This window comes from Pinus tabuliformis, chromosome 1_2, assembly GCF_031772625.1.
Source record: "Pinus tabuliformis cultivar Carrire ecotype Pingquan chromosome 1_2, CPIR1, whole genome shotgun sequence".
NCBI lineage: Eukaryota > Viridiplantae > Streptophyta > Pinopsida > Pinales > Pinaceae > Pinus > Pinus tabuliformis.
In genome coordinates this window covers 728,720,068-728,741,060 of record NC_142298.1, presented here as the reverse complement: position 1 = coordinate 728,741,060, position 20,993 = coordinate 728,720,068, and the positions used below count along the sequence as shown (strand labels likewise).

Sequence of the window (20,993 nt, the reverse complement as noted above, 5' to 3'; positions counted from 1 at the left end):
TCAAAAAGTTTATTTACTTGTGTGACTAGTTTCTAATAGCTAGATTTCATTAGCTAACTCTGAGCAATGATGCATCCTTACTAATTATTTACTATTTATTCATGAAGATTGTATGATTTCTCTCACTTTGTCCTAAGGATGAACCACATTAGTTGGTTCAAATGTGACCAAATCCTAATGATGTGATTAATTCTAAAGACATCTATCTAGGAATCTTGTTAAATGATTTTTTGAATCACAAAAGTGTGAGATCTAAAATTAAGAATCTTGTTAAATGATTTTTTGAATCACAAAAGTGTGAGATCTAAAATTAAGAATCTTGTTAAATGATCTTTTAAAAATATTTATATGATAACTTATAAATTAATACTTTTTATCATCATTAATAATAAAAATAAATAAACTTGTATTTTATGTTTTTCATTTTAGCAACTTGAGATGTACAATAAAATAAGTATTCATCTCAATAAAGTAAATAAGTATTCATCTCAATAAAGTAAGTATTTTGATCCTTATTATAGATTGATGTCTATGCTCATTTACTAACCATTTAATTTATATAAGTGCACTAGTAATATATGTATTTAATTTTAAGTAATCTATTTAAAATCATTAAATTTTATATTATACCACCATAAAAGAATTGTTAAATGTTTATTGATTGTTGATTAAAAAATAGCTTTACATTATTGGATTTAAAGTTATTAGGTTTTACATTCATAGAGTGGAGCTCAATTGGTAATCTCATGGATTAACTTTTACATCCCTAACTTTAAAGTTTGGTAAGGATATAGGTATGGAAGGGTCATTATTGAAGGGTCACCTCTATTATTGAGGTATATGAAGGGGAGAATCCTTCAAATGGAGTATGTGCTGTTTCACCTCTATTTATTGGAGTATATGAAGGGGAGAATCCTTCGTGATTGTTTCATTTGACTAATCGAAAACTGTGTAGAAGCCCTTTATTGAGTTGATAGATCGAGCGGGTGAAAAAAAGAGCAAACTCGCGTGACCATGGAAATTGAAACGGCGGATAAGTGGAAGAAGACGTTAAACAAGGCTGTTCAAGCCGTGGTGGTGCTTCGTGTCACTTCCACTCGGGCTTTTGATACGGAGGATGAGTGCAGCAGAAGTGACACCGGTTTCATTGTCGATAAACAACGAGGGATCATTCTCACCAGCCGAATGGTGGCCAAGCCTGGCCCTCTTGTTGCTGAAGCTATGTTCTACAATCGAGAGGTGCTGCCAGTTTATCCCCTGTACACTGACCCTGTTCACGATTTTGGATTTTTCCGTTTTGATCCCGCAGCGCTTGAGTTTATGAAATGTGAAGAAATCCCTCTTGCGCCAGAAGCTGCAGTTGTTGGATTGGATATTCGGGTGGTGGGTAATGACGGTTTGGACAACCTTTCAATTATGGCGGGGACCTTGGCCCGATTGGATCGAGAGGCTCCTCATTATACGAAGGATGGATACAATGATTTCAATACCTTTTATATGCAGGCAGCTACAAGGATAAAAGGAGGGTCAAGTGGCTCACCTGTAATTGATTGTGATGGTAAAGCAGTTGGACTAAATACAGTTGGTGGACGAAATCAAGGCTCCAAAAATGAAAGTTGTGCCGCATTTTTTCTTCCACTGGATCGAGTGTTAAGGGCATTGAGAATTATACAGAATTGCGAGGATAGTAGGGCAGTCCATATTCCTCGAGGAACGCTTCAGATGACCCTTGTTCACATGGGACTTGATGAGGTACGTCCGTTAGGTCTTCAACGGGAGACGGAACAGCTTGTGAGACACACCATTCCCTTGGAGACGGGAATTCTTGTTATCGATTCGCTGGTCCCTGGAGGTCCTGCTAGTGCTCACAAGACGCCTTTAAAGGTGGGTGATATTCTTGTACGTGTGAACGGTCAGATTGTAATAGGATTCTTGAAGTTGGAAACAGTGCTGGACGATAATGTTGGAAAGACCATCGACCTGGAGGTTGAGAGGGGTGGTGTTCCTCTAAAGGTTAATTTGGAGGTCCAAGACCTACATTCTATAACTCCGCATTATTTCCTCGAAGTCAGTGGTGGCCTCATTCATCCTCTATCCTACGTACAAGCTAGGAATTTTCGCTTTGAGTGTGGTCTACCGTATGTTGCGAATCCAGGGTATATGTTGGCAACGGCAGGTGTGCCTACCAATGCCATCATTAAAAAACTCGCACAGAAGAAAATCACGAGTGTGGAGGATTTTATATCTATTTTGTCCAAACTTCCGAGAGGGGCACGAGTTCCGCTTGAATTTGTGACACGTGTGACTCGTCATCGACCTGAATCTGTTCTGATCACTATTGATAGGAATGAGTGGTTTCCAGAACCTCAACTCTACACTCGAGACAATGTCACTGGACTATGGAAAACGAGTCTTGCCATGTCTTCATTTACATCTAATTCGACAATCCAATCACATCATGATCAAGGGGATAATTCAATCCAACCACATGGGCATGATGACCAAGGGGATAATTCATCTCAAGAAAATGGCAAAACTGTGTCAGATTTCCAAGGTTTTGATTCCAGTGCCACAATTGATGCAAGCATTGTGTTCGTTGAGGGCCGTATGCCATCACCTGCCATTATTGAGGGTATGACTGATAAGCTTTGTAGTGGAACAGGGGTGGTGATCTATCATTCTGCGACCATGGGAATAATTGTGGTTGACAAGACTACAGTGCCTATTTGTGGAGCAGATGTCACCTTACAATTTCTTGCGTACCCAATCGAGATACCGGGAGATGTTCTTTTTCTGCACCCTGTACACAATTATGCGTTAGTGGCATATGATCCTGCTGCGCTAACTCCATCTGGGGCTGCAGCTGTACGTTCAGTTGTTCTTCTTCCTGAACCCGCTTTGCTTAAAGGTGACGCAGTACGTCTTCTTGTTTTGGAAGAGGGCTTACAAACTGCTTCAATGAACTGCATTGTCACAAACCCGGTGACCCCTTTGAAGACTCACAAGGCTGATTCTGGTCCCCGGTTTAGAGACATGAATGTGGATGTCATAGAATTGGATACATATTTCGGGGATTCTTCTTCTGGTGTACTAATAGACGAGCAGTCAAGGGTTCGGGCATTATGGTGCAGATTCACTAAGCGGAAACCGGATAGTGATGATATGTTTTCGCGAGGGCGAGGAATTCCCATTTACACCGTTAGTGAAGTGCTACATAAGATTATACATGATGGAACTCCGGAAGGTCCACCACCTCTGGTTATCAATGGAATCAAATTGCGTATGCCTCTTGTGCGCATTTTAGAGGTTGAAGTTGGTTCCACTTTACTTTCAAGTGCCCGTAGCTTTGGGTTAAGTGAGGAATGGATTAGAAAGTTGGCAGAAAGGGATCCCATCAGACTCCATGTATTACAAGTAAAGGGTTGTTGGGCTGGATCAAGGGCTCAACACACTTTGGAGGAAGGGGACATGCTATTAGCTATAGACGGGGAGCCAATTACCAGTTTGGCTGACATAGAGAAAGCTTGCCAACGCCTGGATGCCTCCAAGGATGTCAATCACGGAAATTTAAAAATGACGATTTTTCGGGAAGGCTCGGAATTGGGACTTCTTGTGGGCACCGATGTTAGAGATGGGTTTGACACCAAACATATCGTGGGTTGGTGCGGCTGTGTTGTTCACGATCCATCCGCATCTGTCCGTGCGTTGGGCTTTATGCCAAAACAAGGACACGGGGTATATGTGTCAGCATCATATTTGGATGGCAACCCTATGTTTAGATGTGGGAGTTACAATGGCATGTGGATCGTTGAAATCAATGGAAAGCCCATCCCCGATCTCCAAACATTTAAAGATGTTACACAGAAATTGGAAGAGGAGGAATTTGTTCGTATCAAATCTCTTAAGTTGAATGGTCAACCCCAAGTGTTTACAGTGAAGCAGGATTTACGTTACTGGCCTACTTGGGAACTCATCTATCATCCCGAAACTGCATCATGGCATCGAAAAACCATTAAGGCTTTGGATATGGATGATCACGTGAAGTGATACAATTTTATGAAGTTAATTTTCATGGACTCAGGTCAACTATTATTATTTACTCAACTCAAATCAAATTGGTTGACAAAAGGTCTTACTAAGTACATATATTTTAACGTGGTTTATTCTTTTTCGTTATAACCATTTAATATTTATAAATTTAAAAAATAAAATTATAATATAAATTGAAATTATTCATTTTAATTTTTTATTTATTAAATATTAAAATATTTTTTAAACAAAAGTTTTAGAATTTAAAATATTGAAATTCAAGTAATTACAAGCATTTATAAATTATATTTATAATTTTATAATGTTAAATTAAATATTATACGCTTTTATGAAAATATAGTGATTTTTTTGGTAGTTACACCAAGATAATATTAGCACTAAGACTGTAGTATGTGGTAGCATCAAACGTGGGAGCACGGAACTGTGGAAGAATGAACTCCAATCTGCATTCCCTAATTGTGATAGCACAGAGAGTATGCCTCACTGAGATCTGAACTTCTCATTATAAACAACTCGAAATTTTCTCTCAGATAATATCAAAAAACTTCTTCTGAGATACACCAAAACTTCCTTTCTGTTATCACCAAAATTTATCTTTGAAATGGTGAGCTCTGAGTTGATGTAATGCAAAGATCCCAACCATTTTTATTGGTAACTATCATTTTAGAGAGAATGGAAAGGATGACGGTCGGTGTTTTCGAAGGTTGGGCTAGGGTTCGCAGGTTTACTGCTGAACCTGAGCACTGTTAGCGGTTGGAAGGCTTCGTTCTTGCTTGAGGTTTTACTTCGACAGTTACAGTTTTCGCTAGCTATAGTAGAGGGGTTTCTTTCCAGTCGTTTGTTGGATTCTGAGTGCATTTATTTTCAACACTGGTCAACGGAAAGGAAAGGGTTCTTACTTGTTTATCTCGGAACGAACCCTAGCAACAACGACCTTGGAGTCTGAATGGAAGAGGAACTCCTAGACTACTCCTCTGACTCTTTGACCCCAGTAGACATCTGGGTTGATTACAAACACTTGTCATTAGCTGAGTTTGCATCGGATAAAATTTGTTTACAGGTTTCACAGATCATGGAACTCTCCTCAATGAATGAGATGGAGGTCACTCTTCAGGAGTTGGGTAATAAGCAACCGGCAACTGTTGTTTCAGAGGGTTTGTTTGGTCTAGGCGAGGGCTCCAAATCACCATTTCTCGCAATATCATCTCCATCTGAATTACAAGCATGGTCTCAGGCACAATCGAACATTGATTTCACACAAGGGGGTGCGAGAGTCTTTGTGGCAGGTATTAGTGGTTTGATCCCTAAAGGGCGGGGTTTTTCTCCTTCCCATGTTGGTCTCCTCAGTACAGTGCCTATAAGCTCCACTCACCTTGTCTTTGCTTCTACTCATCCCTTTGGTTATTTTGACGGTATCTGTAGACAATACATAGGCGTGGAGGATATCAAATCCTTGGATTCGGGTGAGAACCCTCAAGAGGAGGACCCTTCTACAACACAGGAAAAAAGATAGGGGGAAAGGAAAAAATCTAAGCACTCTAAAGTTCAGAATGAGACTGTCGACTGGTGTTTGAGGAGGACATTTCAATGGCATAAGCAGCCCTAACTGAGAGCATAGTGCTAGTTGGTCGGGTTTGCAGTAAAACTTATACACTTGCTTGGTTGAGGAAATGGACCGCAGAGGTCTAGGGGAACCTGATGGTGCAGTTACCTAGCGTCATCACTCTATCTAGGGGTGGTTTTTCCTTATCTTCTTGTATCAAAACTAGGTGGATTAGGTATTGATGAGGTACTGGCATATTGAAATGACTCCAATTCTGCTTAAGAGGTGGACACTGATATTTGACCCTGAGAAAGAAAACATGGGTGTTGGTCTGATCTGGGTGTGCCTACCTATCCTTCCACTCCAGTTTTGGGCTAAGGAGATCTTCAAGGTTATTGGAGATGACATGGGGATGTATCTTGACCATGACATAGCTTACCTCGACACAGGCTGTATGGCATTAGCCCGAATTTTGGTGCACCTGGATACCAGAGAGGGCCTGGTGGAGAGTTATCTGCTTCAAATGGGAGAGATCATTATGAGACAGATTCTCGATTACAAGGGTATCCCCTTTCATTGTCGATGGTGCCATGACATGGGACATTTGTACAAATATTGCCCCTTATTGTCTGGGAAATAGCAGGAACCTCCAAGGTCACTAGTATTAGCTAATAATCAAATGATGGAGGCAGATTTTCTACCACGGGTGGACCCTACCAAGGTTCTGGAGACTCACCAGCATGATTTTGGGGTGACTTCTACTCAACCGGACTTAGTGACTTCTGCGACACCTCTCACTAGAGCTCAAGCCAGAGAATTGGCATTCTCGGGTATTCCTCCCCCACCTCCTCTATTTTCAAATGAATGTTCATTATCTGAATTTGATTTTGCATCTATGTGTTTGTCTTGGTCGGTTGTTGAGGCTAAGAAGTTGTTTCCCCTGTTTGCCTTGTATTATCAGCCCCTCCTCCTTTCCTCAATACAAACCCCTCTACCATCCCGGTTCCTCCTGATCCGACCCAAGGAAATAGCCCTACTTCTAGTGGTTCTCACCGCTATTATCTTCGCTCCCTCCCTACCTCTCATTGCCCGGCTTATGGTTTGGATGTGGATCCCCTCCCTTCCATCCCTATAAACACCCCCCCTCTCCCCACCCGTGGCAGACAATCCAAACTTTTAAAAACCATTAAGAGGGTTGGCATTGAAGTGGCTTCGGGGGTACAAACCCCCATTGATTGGGTCCTTAGAGAAAAGGGCAACCTGCAAAATGTTATCCCATGAAGTGTCTCTCCTTCAACTGCACGAGCTTAGCCAACCTGGACAAAAAACTGGCTCTTAAGAGGTTATGTCTTTCACAAAGACTTGATGTTATTTTTTTGCAAGAAACACTGGGGGAAGGGAGCCTGGTTAACATTTTTTTCCTGAAGTTCCTTCTGGACTTGGTTTTCCACTTCTTGGATGTAAGAGGATGTTCAGGAGGTTGTGTCATGGGATTCAATAAAACAACAATAAATTTACACAATGTATGGGGGGTGAGGGTTTCTTGGGTGCAGATATTACCCCTTCGGATCACAACTTCCCTTTTAGACTCGTAAACATTTATGGACCCTTCCATAATAGGGAATTGTTTTGGGGCAGACTACTGGAAGTTGATTTTATGCAATCTGAAAATTTAATCATTGGGGGAGATTTAAATTTCTCTCTAGGGATGGCAGGATCCTTGGGCAGTCGAGCCCAATGTGATCACCTCTATATTTTCTGGAACTTTGTTGGACACACATGAGCTTCTGAACGCCGCTACGACCAAAATTATGCCGACCTCGAGGAATAGAAAACGGGGGAGGAGGCTCTAGCGAGGAGGCTAGACCGTTTTTTGATAAAGGCCCCTCTCCTTTCCAGATTGAATCATTTTCGCCAGTGGGTGGTTTCGGGAGGGATCTCAGACCATTCCCCAATTTTTTTGGAGATCAGGGATGACAACTACAAACCCTAGTCGCCTTTTAAATTCAACTTGACATGGTTATCTGAAGCCAAGTTTCACAAATTAGTATCTGACTCTTGGATTCACTATAGGTCAGATGACCTAATCTCCCCAACCGAGGTCATATCAAAAAAATTGGCTTACCGAAAAACAAAAACCATTTTTTGGGCAAAGGAAAAATGGAGAAAGGACAAGGTTGATCTCCAAAGGATTGAAGCTGACCTTAAATTCTTGGAAGCCTATGTGCTTAGTTGTCTTGCTTCGACTGAATCGAAGGCTCAATTAATCCACCTAGAATCAGAAAGGATTAGACTGTTGAGACAAAAAGAGGAGCACCTAAATCTTAAAAAGTAGAGCATTATGGCTAAAAGTTGGAGACAAACTCCAAGTTTTTTCAACAATTTGGCCGAGGGAGAAAGTCAATCAACACTACCTAGGAGCTGCATGACCATGAAGGAAGGGAGGCAAACACCTACGAACAGTTGGTTGATATGGGTGTTTTCCATTTTTCTAATATATATAAGGCCCCAAGGGGTGTTACCCTCCCGGACATCATCTGCATAGTAGAGGCATTACCTAGATTTGTCAAACCATAGGAGTTGGAGGCCTTAAATTCTCCAATGTCGTGGGGGGAACTCGAAGCTACGCTAAAATTCTTTAAAAATGATAAAATCCTAGGTTTGGATGGGTGGTCGGTGGAATTCTATAGCACCTTCTTTGATCTTATTGGACCTGACCTCCTTAAGGCTATTGAGGATTGTAGAATGACAGGCAAAATGCATGAGGGGTTTAATGTGACATTCTTGGCCCTCAACCCAAAAACTGACAAACCCACTACCTTTGATGATTACTAACCTATCTCCCTCTGCAAAAAAATCCACAAAATCATTTCCAAAACCATCGCCCTTCATGTTAAACCCATCCTCTCTAGGATGATCTCAAAGGAACAGTTTTCTTTTCTCACTCATCGCCAGATTCATAAATCAATTGGGACTGCCCAGGAAGCCCTCCATTCGATCAAAAAATAGAATAAAAAGTCCATCATCCTAAATATTGACCTCTCCAAAGCCTTTGATCAAAGTAGTTGGTCATACCTTCAACTTATTCTCACTCATATCAGCTTTCCCCACTCCTTTATTTCTTGGATTATGCGATGTTTCACTTTTGCCTCTTTTAGTATCCTTATCAATGGTGCAGCCTCCGGCTTTCTTCATGTAGAGCACGGTCTAAGATAAGGGTTCCATCTCTCCCCCATTATCTTTCTTCATATCATGGAAGGCCTAAGTAGACTGATTAAAAATGCTCGTCAGGCGGGGGGCCTGGGGGGTGTCCAAATTTCGGATATGACCACCCTCCCACACCTTTTGTTTGTTGATGATGTACTTATTTTTATAAATAGTTCATTTCGTGACTTCAAGAACATATTATCTCTCTTTTTCAAAGAAATATGTATGGAACCAAATTATGGGAAATCCACAATCATCTTTCTGACTTGCCTATAAAAGAGGAAAGATATGTGTCCTAACAATTTTCTTTTGTCAAACGTGAACTCGATGCTGGTAAAAATTATATGGGATTTAGACTGAAACCAAATGGTTATCGAATTGTCAACTGGTCCTGTCTCATTGTAAAAATAGAAAATAGAATTTACATCTAGCAGCAATGTTGGCTCTCCAGGGCGGGCGGGCTCACCCTAATAAAATCGGTGCTCGAGGCCATTCCGGTATACTAGATGACCCTGGCTTGGATCCCCAAAGGTATTCTAAACATGATACAACAAATCTGTTGTCGTTTCCTCTAACAGGGTCAAAACATGGGGAAGAATTTTTCCTGGGTCCGCTGGGATAGGATTGGGAAGACTAAAAAACTAGGTGGATGGGGTTTAAAAAACCTTCAGTACTTTGCAATGGCTCTTGCGGAAAAAATGGGCTGACATATTATCAAGTCAGAAAGCCTTTGGAAGGAGGTAATTTATTTCAAATACATACATCCACTCTCAATCATGGATTGGATTCGCAGCCCCAGTATAGCCTCTGCTGGTGCTTCCATTATTTGGAAGGGAATCTCCCAATCCTTTTCTATCATAAAGAATGGGCTTGCATGGAAAATTGGAAATGGAGAGAAAGTGCACTTAAGCTCGGATGCCTTGAACGGGTGCGGGAATGCACATATTCTGCCAAGGGACTTTCACAATTTCTTCACCAGGACGAGAATTACAAATATCACACAAATTGTCATAGCTGGTTTTGACCACTGGCTACCGTAATGCTGGATGGATCACGATTTGAACATTCCAGACAGATGGATCAGGGACTGGAATCGTTTCATTGAGGCACTTGAGGAATCCAATATCAGGCTAAATGAGAAAGAGGATGTGCTCATCTGGGCCATTGTCCCTCATGGATGATACTCCCCAAAAGGTGGCTATGCGGCCATAATGACAGCCTGATAAAATGGCATTAGTAGTTGGTGGTGGCGCCACCTCTAGAAACTAAAAGCTCCTCAGAAAACCAGGATGTTTATGTGGTGTATTCTCACAAATAAAGCCCCAAATGAGTTAAACCTCATGAATTGTGCCTTTCACGGTCCCTCAAGATGTTGATTCTGTAAATCAAACGTGGAAGATTCAAACCATTTGTTCCTCTTATTCTCGGTTACGGAAAAATATTAGTCCTATATAATTTCGTATCTAAATCTGAAGACAAATTGGTCGGGCCAAAACATCGGGGATGCATGGCACCGCTAGTGGTCTAAGGCTCATACTAAAAAAGTTAGAAATCTACCCCTGCTAGTTTGTTGATGAATTTGGATAAATATGAACAGAAAAATCTTCCAGGACGCCCCGATCAACTGGTTAACCACTTGTACCAACTCTATTTCCATTTATAATATGATTCTAGACTCCCCAGACAGCAAATCGTCACGGGTCATCACTCCAGAAAGTATTGATACCACTTTTCCGTGGGGTTATTTTGATGGCTCTGCCCAAGTCGAGGGTTGTGGGGGGGGGGAGTTGTCCTACACATCAATGATATTTTGTCTTTCATAATCAAAGTTGGTTTGGGTAGGGGCACTAATAATTTTGTCGAGCTTCACACTCTAAAACACCTTCTCTTATTTGCACGGGAAAAAAAATTCAAAAGCTTCAGAGCTTTGGGGATTCACATCTTGTTATAAATTGGATAAATGATGTATATTATTTTCTCTTGCACACACTCAAGGACACGCTGGATGATGTCTTTACATTAAAATCACAATTTGATTTTATTGTATGATCTCATATATACAGGGAAAGGAATGAGATCATTGATCGTCTATCCAAAGAGGCCACGCAACTGAACAGGGGACAATGGAAAATTCAGGAATACATGGAGGGAGAATTCTATCAGTTCTTCCACTGTCCATTCATCGAAGTGAATGGGAATCACTCAGAATGATCACAGATCATTCCATGTTTTTTTTTTGTTTATGACTTTATTAGTATTTTGGGACATTACCACGTATATGTTTATCTCTGCGGTTTATGTTTTTCCTCTCTACTACTATGATGTAATTTGTATATAGGTTTTCGAACTCTTTGAACTGTTTCTATAGTGAATGCATCTCATACATGCTGAATGATATAACATGTAATTTTCTTAATATTTAATGAAAATTGCCCTTTTTGCTTGGAAAAAAAATACTAATATGTTGGATTTTTTTTTTTTGCATATTTTGACAACATGAATGCATGTGTTGATGTAACTTTTTATTTTCTTAATAGAAAATTGTGATTTTTTATTTGATAAAAACAAATAATATTGGCAATATTTTTTATTTGTTATTTCACTAAGGTTAAAGAGAAAAGAAAACATATATACAATTAATTTTTTATATATAAATAATAAATATTAAAAATTAAAAATTAAAGAATATAATTTCTTCAATTTCTCTTCAATTTCTTATAATTGGTTACAATTTGAATTGAGGCATTGAGCAACTTTAGGTGTTTTGTGTTAAGAATGATTAAATTAGTAAGTGAATAAAAAGTAGAAAATTCTTAAAATATGGCTAAAGCATAGCCAAATAGTGTTAAGTTTCATAGCATCAATTGACATATTAATGGAATGATGGAGTATTATTAAATAAAAATTCTCTCACTGCATTTAAAATAACAAAGTGTTATTAACAAAAATAAAGATGAGGTAAACAAATTGAGCTAGCAAATTGAAAACCTTCTATCAACTCTAAATTGAGGACCAATTAAACTATTCTTCTCCTAGCAAATCTCAATGTCATTAAACCTCCTTGACAAGAAAAAAAAAACTAGGAAAGGAGATGGTTCCTCCATTAATTTATACAGGTATGGTGTTTTGTAATTATTGTTTAAATTTAATTTTTTTTTATCCCACAAATTCATATAAAAAAAACTAAGAAAGGAGATGGTTCCTCCATTAATTTATACAGGTATGGTGTTTTGTAATTATTTTTTTTTTTTTTTTATCTCACATATGCATATAAATATAGTTCATTATAAATATATTTTTTAAAATTATTTTAACAATAAAATTTGAAATTATTTTAATAATATATTTAATATATTATTTTAATAATATATTTAATATAAATTTATTATGTGACATTGATTTGTGTTTATGTTAGATTTAAATATATAAAATTTATTAATTATTATAACTTTGTTAGTTGAACAATTTTAAATTTTCATCTGAAGTTTTTTAATAAAATCAATAGCCGCAAAATGAAATTCTCACTCTCCAACTAATACATAACCAAATTATGTCAAACATCACCAAAATAATGGACATATTAGTGAAATAAATAAGTATATTGACAAAAATGAAGATAAAGTAAACAACTTGCACCAACCAATTGAAAATTTTCAATTAGAAGTTGATTGAGGACCAGTTGCAACATCCTTTTCCAACATTGAGCGTGAAACCAAAAGAGAATATGGTTACTCTCATGTTCTTATAACAGTTATTTTTTTATGTAAATGTTGTTTAAATTCGGTATGTTTTTTTGACGTATATATGTGTATAGATATGGTATAAATGTTCACAAAACACTTTAAAATTTTGGGATAATGGCATTTTTAAGAAAATAATTCTTTAAAATTTTGGGATAATGGCATTTTTAAGAAAATAATTATTTAAATCAAGCTCGAATTTTGATAAGGTTTATGATGAAATAATTGTATTATTATAATACATTTCAAGTAATATAAATTTATGGAATATGTTATATATTCATAATAGTATTCACAAATCAATTGTTAAGATTTATTTTAATTTATTTATATTTTTTTAATTTAATTAATTAAAGAATATTTCATATCAACACGTGTCATATTGTGCATGTAACCATGGTATTAGTCTATGGTACAATAATAAAAGTTATTTACAAGTTAATAGATTCCATAGTAAAGTGGGGTGAATCTCCACAGTTAAGAGTATTGTTACATGTTTTTAAAAATGTGAATATGTTTAACTCATATATTAATATTTTTTATGATTAATAATAATAATAATTTAAAATAAAATTATAATTTAGTTTATCTTTATGATTTTTTTTTTTTAATTTGGACAATATGAAATGTATCATGGATCATCATCTTGAATCCTATAAGTTCTTTTAAAGTTTGTATTATTAGTACACTTTTCATTATGAGGTTAATTTTTCATGTCAAAATTTCCCTAACGATTGTTTACTAGTATGTGATAAAAGTGTACTCAACCCCATAAATTTTATTAATCAAAGGAAAAGAAAATCACATAATAGATGCAAGAGCTTACAAAAATGTCTCAATACTTTTGCATGAGGAGAAAAATAAGCTCTAATTTTCCTAATTTTTATACTTTTGCATGAGGAGAAAAATAAGCTTTAATTTTCCTAATTTTTCATATCATTCAAATGCTTAACAATAACATCAAACATTTTTCATATGCAAAATTTATACTTCCTAAAAGTTGACTTATCATGTTGACCACCATGGTATGAGAGGATGTCACTTCATCCTCCATTACTCATGCATACAAATCTAGCCACATGTAGAATTTCAAGAGAACTTTAGAAGGTCCGAAATAGTAATTCTAGTTAAGGGTTAAGGGAGTCAAATATTACCTATATTTGGCTATTGGGTTTTGTTATATACTAGTTGAATGCTATGGGGAGTAGGAGTTCCATTCTATGTTATTGCACTTTATTCCATAGTTGAGCAGAGAAACTGGGAGTGGGAAGATAATGAATAGAATAGAGGGGGTTAAATTTATGTGGTAGCCTTATAGGAAACATTTTTGAAAAATGTGTAACTAGTTTCGATCTGCATAGATATGACATGTATTTTTGGTTCGCGTATATTGTAAAATGAAATAAAAAATTATTATTTTTATTTTTGTAGAATGGGTTTCATGCTCAGGGTCTTTTATTTTAGAGGCCAAACACCCATTGTGTGCTTCTAGTGTTTGTCCTAAGGTCAAGAATTCAAAAGAGTCATTGGAATATGAGGAAGACCCTATTGTGCACACTATAACTTGTAAAAAGAAATATTTTGTATTTTAAAGTGTCAAGATACCCTCGAAGATCAAGTCGGCCTAGAAACTAAGAAGTCATCCCAAACTAGGGCATTTCGTCCACCTTGGCAGCCTATATATAGGAGGGAACTTCACCTCCTATGGACATCATTCATCCTCTCATTATTGAAGAAAAGGAGAAGAAGAAGAAGGCCAACGAGGAAGGAAGAAAAACAAAGACAAGTGTTTAAATTATTTCTCTCTCTCTTTTCACATGTGGGAAGGAAAGGAGGCTAGGGTTTCACTTCTGCAAGATTGAACTTGGCAAAATTGTAGAAAGAATGTCGAAAGAAGGTCCATTAGGTCATTCTAAATCCCTAGAGGGAGAAACTCAAGAGAAGGTCAAGGGAAGCCTTGGAAGCCCTAAATTTTCTCACACGTGTGGACGCAGTAACTATTGCAGGGGACGAAAATTTCAGGCTTGCAGTAGAGGCCGAAATTCTATAGCTAGAGGTTGAAGTTGTGCTACTTGAAGAGATTTGAATGGGTTTTACTTGGAAAAAGGAAGCACATCAATAAGAAGGTTGGAATTTTTCTTGGAAGGATATTGGTCTTGGTATAGAGGTCTTGGAATTCGTCAATTGAAGAATCTATAAGAAGAGAAGAGATTTGTGGGTTTTCCTCTCAAGTGGGGAGCTTTTTGACCTAGCTTGCAACCAATATCCTATGTCCCTATGTATTTTTGATCTTGTTTTGCTAGTTGTTTAATGATAATAATAAAATAATAATAGAGAAGAAGATAATAAGTAAGAAAAAATTAAAATGGCATCACAAGGAGTTATCAAGTTTAAGAGAAATCTTCTTATCTATAGCCCTCTATATTTATCAACATGGTATCAGAGCTAAGGTTGGTTAAGGGCATAATGAAGATCAATATATCCTTGAATAAGTGTTTTATGGAAGCTATTCATCTCAAGAAAGGTATCAAGGCATTATAGAATATCCTATTATCCATAAAGAATAGAATGACCAAGACTTCTATAAAGGACAAAGGATTATTCTTAGCACTTACTGGCACATTTGAAGATGATAATATTTGGGTCATCAATAGTGGAGCATCAAGGGATATGATAGGTGAGCACAAACAATTAAAGACCTTATCAAGAGGAAACTCCTCCTATTCTGTCAAACTTGGTGACAAGAAGAGCTATCGTGTAAGAGGAATTGGATCATCCTCGTTGGAGCTAGAGAATGGATGAAATATTCATCTCAAAAACATCATATTTGTTCCAGGTTTGCAAAAGAATATACTTTGTATTTAATGTCTAGAAGATAAAGGAGATAGAGTTTCTTTTATAGATGGAAAGTTTGTAGTATGGGATTAAAAGTCTAGCATTGAAAATGCAAAGATGATTTAGATTCGTGAAGGAAGATTCTACAAATTGATAACTCCACTCTCCAGTTTTGGTTCACATTGAAGTAAGTCCATGTGAACTTTGGCATCCCTAAACTCGAGGAGGATCATGAAGGAGTGTGAAATGGATGTGCATTAGGTAAAAATTTCAAGAGACCATTTGGAAGCAGTGCTTTAAGGTTGAAAGAAATTTTGGATCTCATTCATTCTGATGTTTGTGATTCTATGTCTAGAAAGTCTCTTGGCTTTCATCTATATTATGTAACATTCATTGATGTCCATTCAAGGAAAACTTGGGTCTTTTTATTGAACACCAAGGATGAATTATTCAACAAATTTCAAGAATTCAATGTTGAAGTGGAGAACCTTACAAAAAGAAGGATAATGATTTTAAGATCCGAAAATGGAGGAGAATACACTTCAAAGGAACTCGTAGCTTTCCGTAAGGAGGCTTGGATCAAGAGGTAGCTAATAGTCCCATACAATCCCGAGCAAAATTGAGTTGTTTAATGAAGGAATCAATCTATTGAATAAAGTCTAAGATCCATGTTACATGATCAATATTTGGGAAAATTTATGTGGGGTGAAGCAACAAAGGCTTTTGTATATATTCAAAATCGAAGTCCTCATAGATCACTAGACAAAATTACTCTTGAAGAATCATTCAATGGGAAGAAACCAAGCATGGAAAATCTCTAAATATTTGGCTCTCCTGTCTATATTCACAATCTGAAGGATAAGAGAAATAAGTTGAATCCTACAAGCATGAAGGAAATATTCGTTGGCTACAATAATACCTCAAAGGAATATAGTATCTACATAAAGGAAGGACATTGAATGGAAGTAAGGCGAGATTTAATCTTTAGTGAAAGTATTTCATTCAAGAAACCAAAGGACCTCCCAATGGATTCTGATGATGAAGAACTTCTAATATTTAAGGAAGAATGTAGTAGGGAGGAAGAGAACTCAAATCATGAAGAGGAAGGTCCCAATGAACCTGTACAAATTGTGATCATCCCTAAAATCAAAAAAATACCTAGTTGGTTGAAGTCTACTCTTCTAGATGTAGAAGGACATGGAGCACCCAATGAACATTTAGGGAAAGTAAGAAGCCCAAAAGATATTCAGGGTATGCATCCTATATGATGAAATTAGTAGAAGAAGAACCATCCACCTTTGAAGAGGTTGTCAAACATCAAGATTGGAAAGATGCCATGAAAGAAGAATATCAATCTATAATGAAAAATGGAGTTTGGGAGATCATACCTAGGCCTAAAGACAAATATGTGGTAACTTCCAAGTGGATTTACAATATTAAACTTGTGGCTATGGGCTTCTCTCAACAAGAAGGAATCGATTATGAAGATACATTTCCACCTACAAGAAGGTATACAACTATATGTTAGTTGGTATCTTTGGAAACATCGATGGGATGGAACATCCATCAAATGGATGTCAAGACAACATTCCTCAATGGAAATATTGATGAATAAGTCTACATAGAACAACCCCTGGGATTCAAAGTAAAAGATATAGAGACTTATGTATGCAAGTTGAAGAAGGCATTGTATGGCTTCAAGCAAGCACCAAGGGCATGGTATGAAAGGATGGATGCATACCTACAAATATTGGGTTTCTAGAAGAGTTTTGCTTTTCTGGAATATTTATATCAAGGTTGTGAAGGATGAGCCCATAATCATTCTTCTATCCGGGGATTCTCTTCTCATCACACGTGTGGAAGGTCATATTCAAGAGTGAAATATGGAACTGGTAGCAGAATTCAATATGAAGGATAAAGGGCTGGTGCACTATTATTTGGGGATGGAAGCTTGGCAAGGACTTTATTAGATTTATCTAGGTTAAGGAAAGTATGTGATTGAGATGTTGAAGAGGTTTGACATGATTGATTGAAAACCCATGACAACCCATATGATCATAAACTTGAAAAGGCTAAGAAGTTCAGAATCAAGCCCAGTGGATCTAACAAGGTATAGACAATTGATTGGTTCATTAATGTATTTGGTAAATACTCGACTAAACATTTGTTTTTCAGTAAATGTTCTCAATTTCTAGGTAGAGCCCAAGCATGATCATCGGATAGTAGCCCAGCATTTAATGAGATATCTACATGGAACAATCCACTACTACTTGAAGTATGATAATAAGAATGATGTCCAGTTAGTTGCATATATAGATTCCGACTGGGGAGGCAGTGAGATGGAAGGGAGAAGAACTATTGAAGGATGTTTTAGTTTGTGATCTTCCATGATATCCTGGGTGTGTAGAAAGAAAGAATCGGTTGCTTTGAGTAATGTTAAGGATGAATACATTGCAGCCTGTGAAGTAAGAAGAGAAGCTATCTGGTTGAGGAAGTTTTTGTTCGACTTGTTTGAAGGACATATGGACCATGCAATGATACATTGTGACAACACTAGTTGTATAAGGTTTTCTGAAGACCTAGTGTTTCATGGTAAGACAAAGCACATAAATAACAAGTATCACTACATTCGACAGTTGGTGCAGGATTGATCCAGGTGGATATTGGTGTACATCAGCCTATTCCACCTAGACCCCTAGTCAGTTTCATCTGTTTCTTTAATTGTAGCACAATTTACAATTTTTGGCATTTTTTCGTTTCCTAAACTTATGGAGCCTTTTTGAGGCCCTAAACGACATTTTTTTGGCAAAATTTCCATGTTAGCTTGCATTAGAAGCTATAGTCCTCAGAGATATCTTTCCAACAAGGTATCATACACATCAAACAAAGATAAAGTGACCAAGTTACGACCCCGGGAAGTTGGTTTCCCAACTAACCCCAACGAGACGCATAAACTCTTAGTGTTACATCTCCTCGGGTTAGGGTTTTGGTTGTTTATATTTTTCTCTTATTGTTCAATAATAAAAAGGCCCTTGAGCTTCATTGTAACTCAGTTGAAAGGCATGTAGCCACCACATATCTTCTCAGAGATAAGCTACCATCACCTGAGCTATCTTATTTCCATTCTGTTTGTAAGCATAGTTCAGTATTTTTCTATTAATGAAATGAAGTGTATTTCGGTTGCATCTCTGTGTTCATGATTATATTTGTACGTTGTTTCGTTCATGTTTAATTTCAGATCAATGGTATCGAAGCGGTCTTCTCTTTCTCTATTTTTCTTTGCATGTCCCCAACGAGGTCAGGGTATAAGGAATTAGGGCTTGATCTAGTTGAACCATTGCAGGATCAACCTCACAAAACCCGATGACCTCCCATGGTGGAAGAAAAAAAAGATGAGGGGGTAGGAGATCCTTTCAAAATGTTACTCAAGGAAGCCCTCGAGCGACAGAGGGAAGCGATGATGGATAACTTTGCCCAAATCCTTAGATGGCTACCCACAGGCGATGCATCTTCATTCAGCGGCCACTCTAGAGGAACCACTCCTTTTACGGTACAAGTTAACTTCGATATTCCCATATTCAAAGGCCTGATAGATGCAAATGCTATAGATAAATGGCTAAATCTATTTGAAGGATATTTTTTCAGTTCATGACTTTTCCAATCAGGAAAAGATTACGTTTTCACTTCTCAAAGTCGCCCCACACATCAAGGACTGGTAAGGAACCTACTGTGAACAAAAGGATGAGAGTGAACCCTCGTTGTTTTTAGTTTCACCCACTTGTAATTATTTCCGAGATGCCATCAAGGAACTGTATAACCCTGTCGAGAGCTATGAATATAAATACATAAAGTGGACCATGCTACGGCAGGGAAGGGACCAAGATGTGCCAGAGTTCAGAAATACTTTCTATACCCTTTGCACAAAGTTCATTATCAAGGATACTGAGTGACATTTGGTGCTCAAGTACTGTGGCTGTCTACACAAATACATCCATGACGAGATGGAGTTCTTGGACATTTCCTCACTCGACACGGCGTATTGGTACGCTGCAAAGATTGAGTAGAAGTTTAAATAGAAGAAGCAGGACTTTGGATCTGTGAATCCAAAGCAAGGAAAAGACGCCCCCAAACCACAGAAAAAGGGACCAAGCCAAGATGGAGATACCCAGGACAACCTGTCAAAGTTGCAAGAAAATAACACCTCGAAGACAAAGAAGGACATGAGAAGATGGTGTGAGTTCCATAAGAGGTCCACTCACAATACAAGTAAGTGTCGGGCCAAGAAGTCACTAGTGGCTGAGCTGAAGGCTTCCGAACCAAATGCAGGTTCCTACTCTGAATCAGAACCATTTAGGAGACTGAAGAAGGGAAGAATATCATTGATGTGGAGCCCAATGTCATCGTGGCCACCACAAAGATCCAGAAAATTGAGCCTGAAGATCCAGAGGAGGGGGGACACCTCTTCCGCTCATAGATGTGGGTGAATGGTTCTCCATCGCAGTTCATTATCGACAATGGGAACCAAAAGAACCTTATTTCAGCAGAAGTCGTGAAGCAGCTGGGCCTAAAGACTATAACACATCCACAACTGTACACCATCGAATAGCTTCACTAAGGACGAGATCTTCACGTCAACCAGAAGTGTCACCTTCCCTACAGCATCAAGCCCTTCATAGATGAGGTATTGTGTGACGTTTCTCCTCTTGAATTTTCTGATGTATTGTTAGGACAACTATTCTTGTGGAAGCGACATGTTGTATATGAGTCTAGACCTTGCTCCATGGTTATTACTTTGGATAATAATTTGTACAGGATACTGGAGGTAGCCTTGCCTACTGCCATCTCATTGATCACTGCAAAGCAATGCAGTAAGATCATTTCCCAGACTAGGAAATTTGTTTTCCTTATGATTCACCCCAAGGCAAGAAGAAGGGTGTGGCCACGGCTTCCAGGCAGGGCTCCTTTGCAAAGTAGCAGTAGACGGACAAGGTCGTGGAGGAGTACATGGATATTTTTGCCTCACCCACAGGGGTACCTTTGCACTATTAGGTCAAGAACTTCATCGATCTAACCCTGTACGCGCCACTACACAATGGACTGATCTATCGGCGTTCTTTTTTGGAGAACGATGAAATCAAGAGGCAGATTCAGGAACTACTTCAGAAAGGGAACATCGGGCCAAGCTCATCACCCTGTGGGAGATCGATTGTATTGCTACAAAAGAAGGATGGGACCTGGAGGCTTTGTATTGACTATCGGGCGTTGAACAAGTTCACTGTCTGGAATAGGTACCCAATCCCACGGATTGATGACCTTCTAGACCAACTGAAGGGGGCCAGATATTTCAGCAACATTGAATTGAAGTTAGCTTATCACTAGGTGCTTATCGAACCCTCCAATGTGTGGAAGACTACCTTCAAATCCAAGGAGGTCCTTTTCAAATGGTAGGTCATTCCATTCAGATTGACGAACGCCCCTGCAACCTTCATGAGACTAATGGACGACATATTGTGACCCTTCACCAATGCATTCGTGATGGTGTATTTAGATGACATTTTGATATTAAACCAGATTTGGGAAGAGCACCCCCACCATATTCGAGAGGTCCTTCAAACCCT

At 38.0% G+C, this 20,993-nt stretch overlaps 1 pseudogene; it reads left to right on the top strand.

Annotated features, from left to right (window-relative positions):
* The first annotated feature begins 1,014 nt into the window (after positions 1–1,014).
* LOC149207828 (protease Do-like 7 pseudogene) lies at positions 1,015–4,047 on the top strand (annotated as a pseudogene).
* The last annotated feature ends 16,946 nt before the right edge of the window (positions 4,048–20,993 follow it).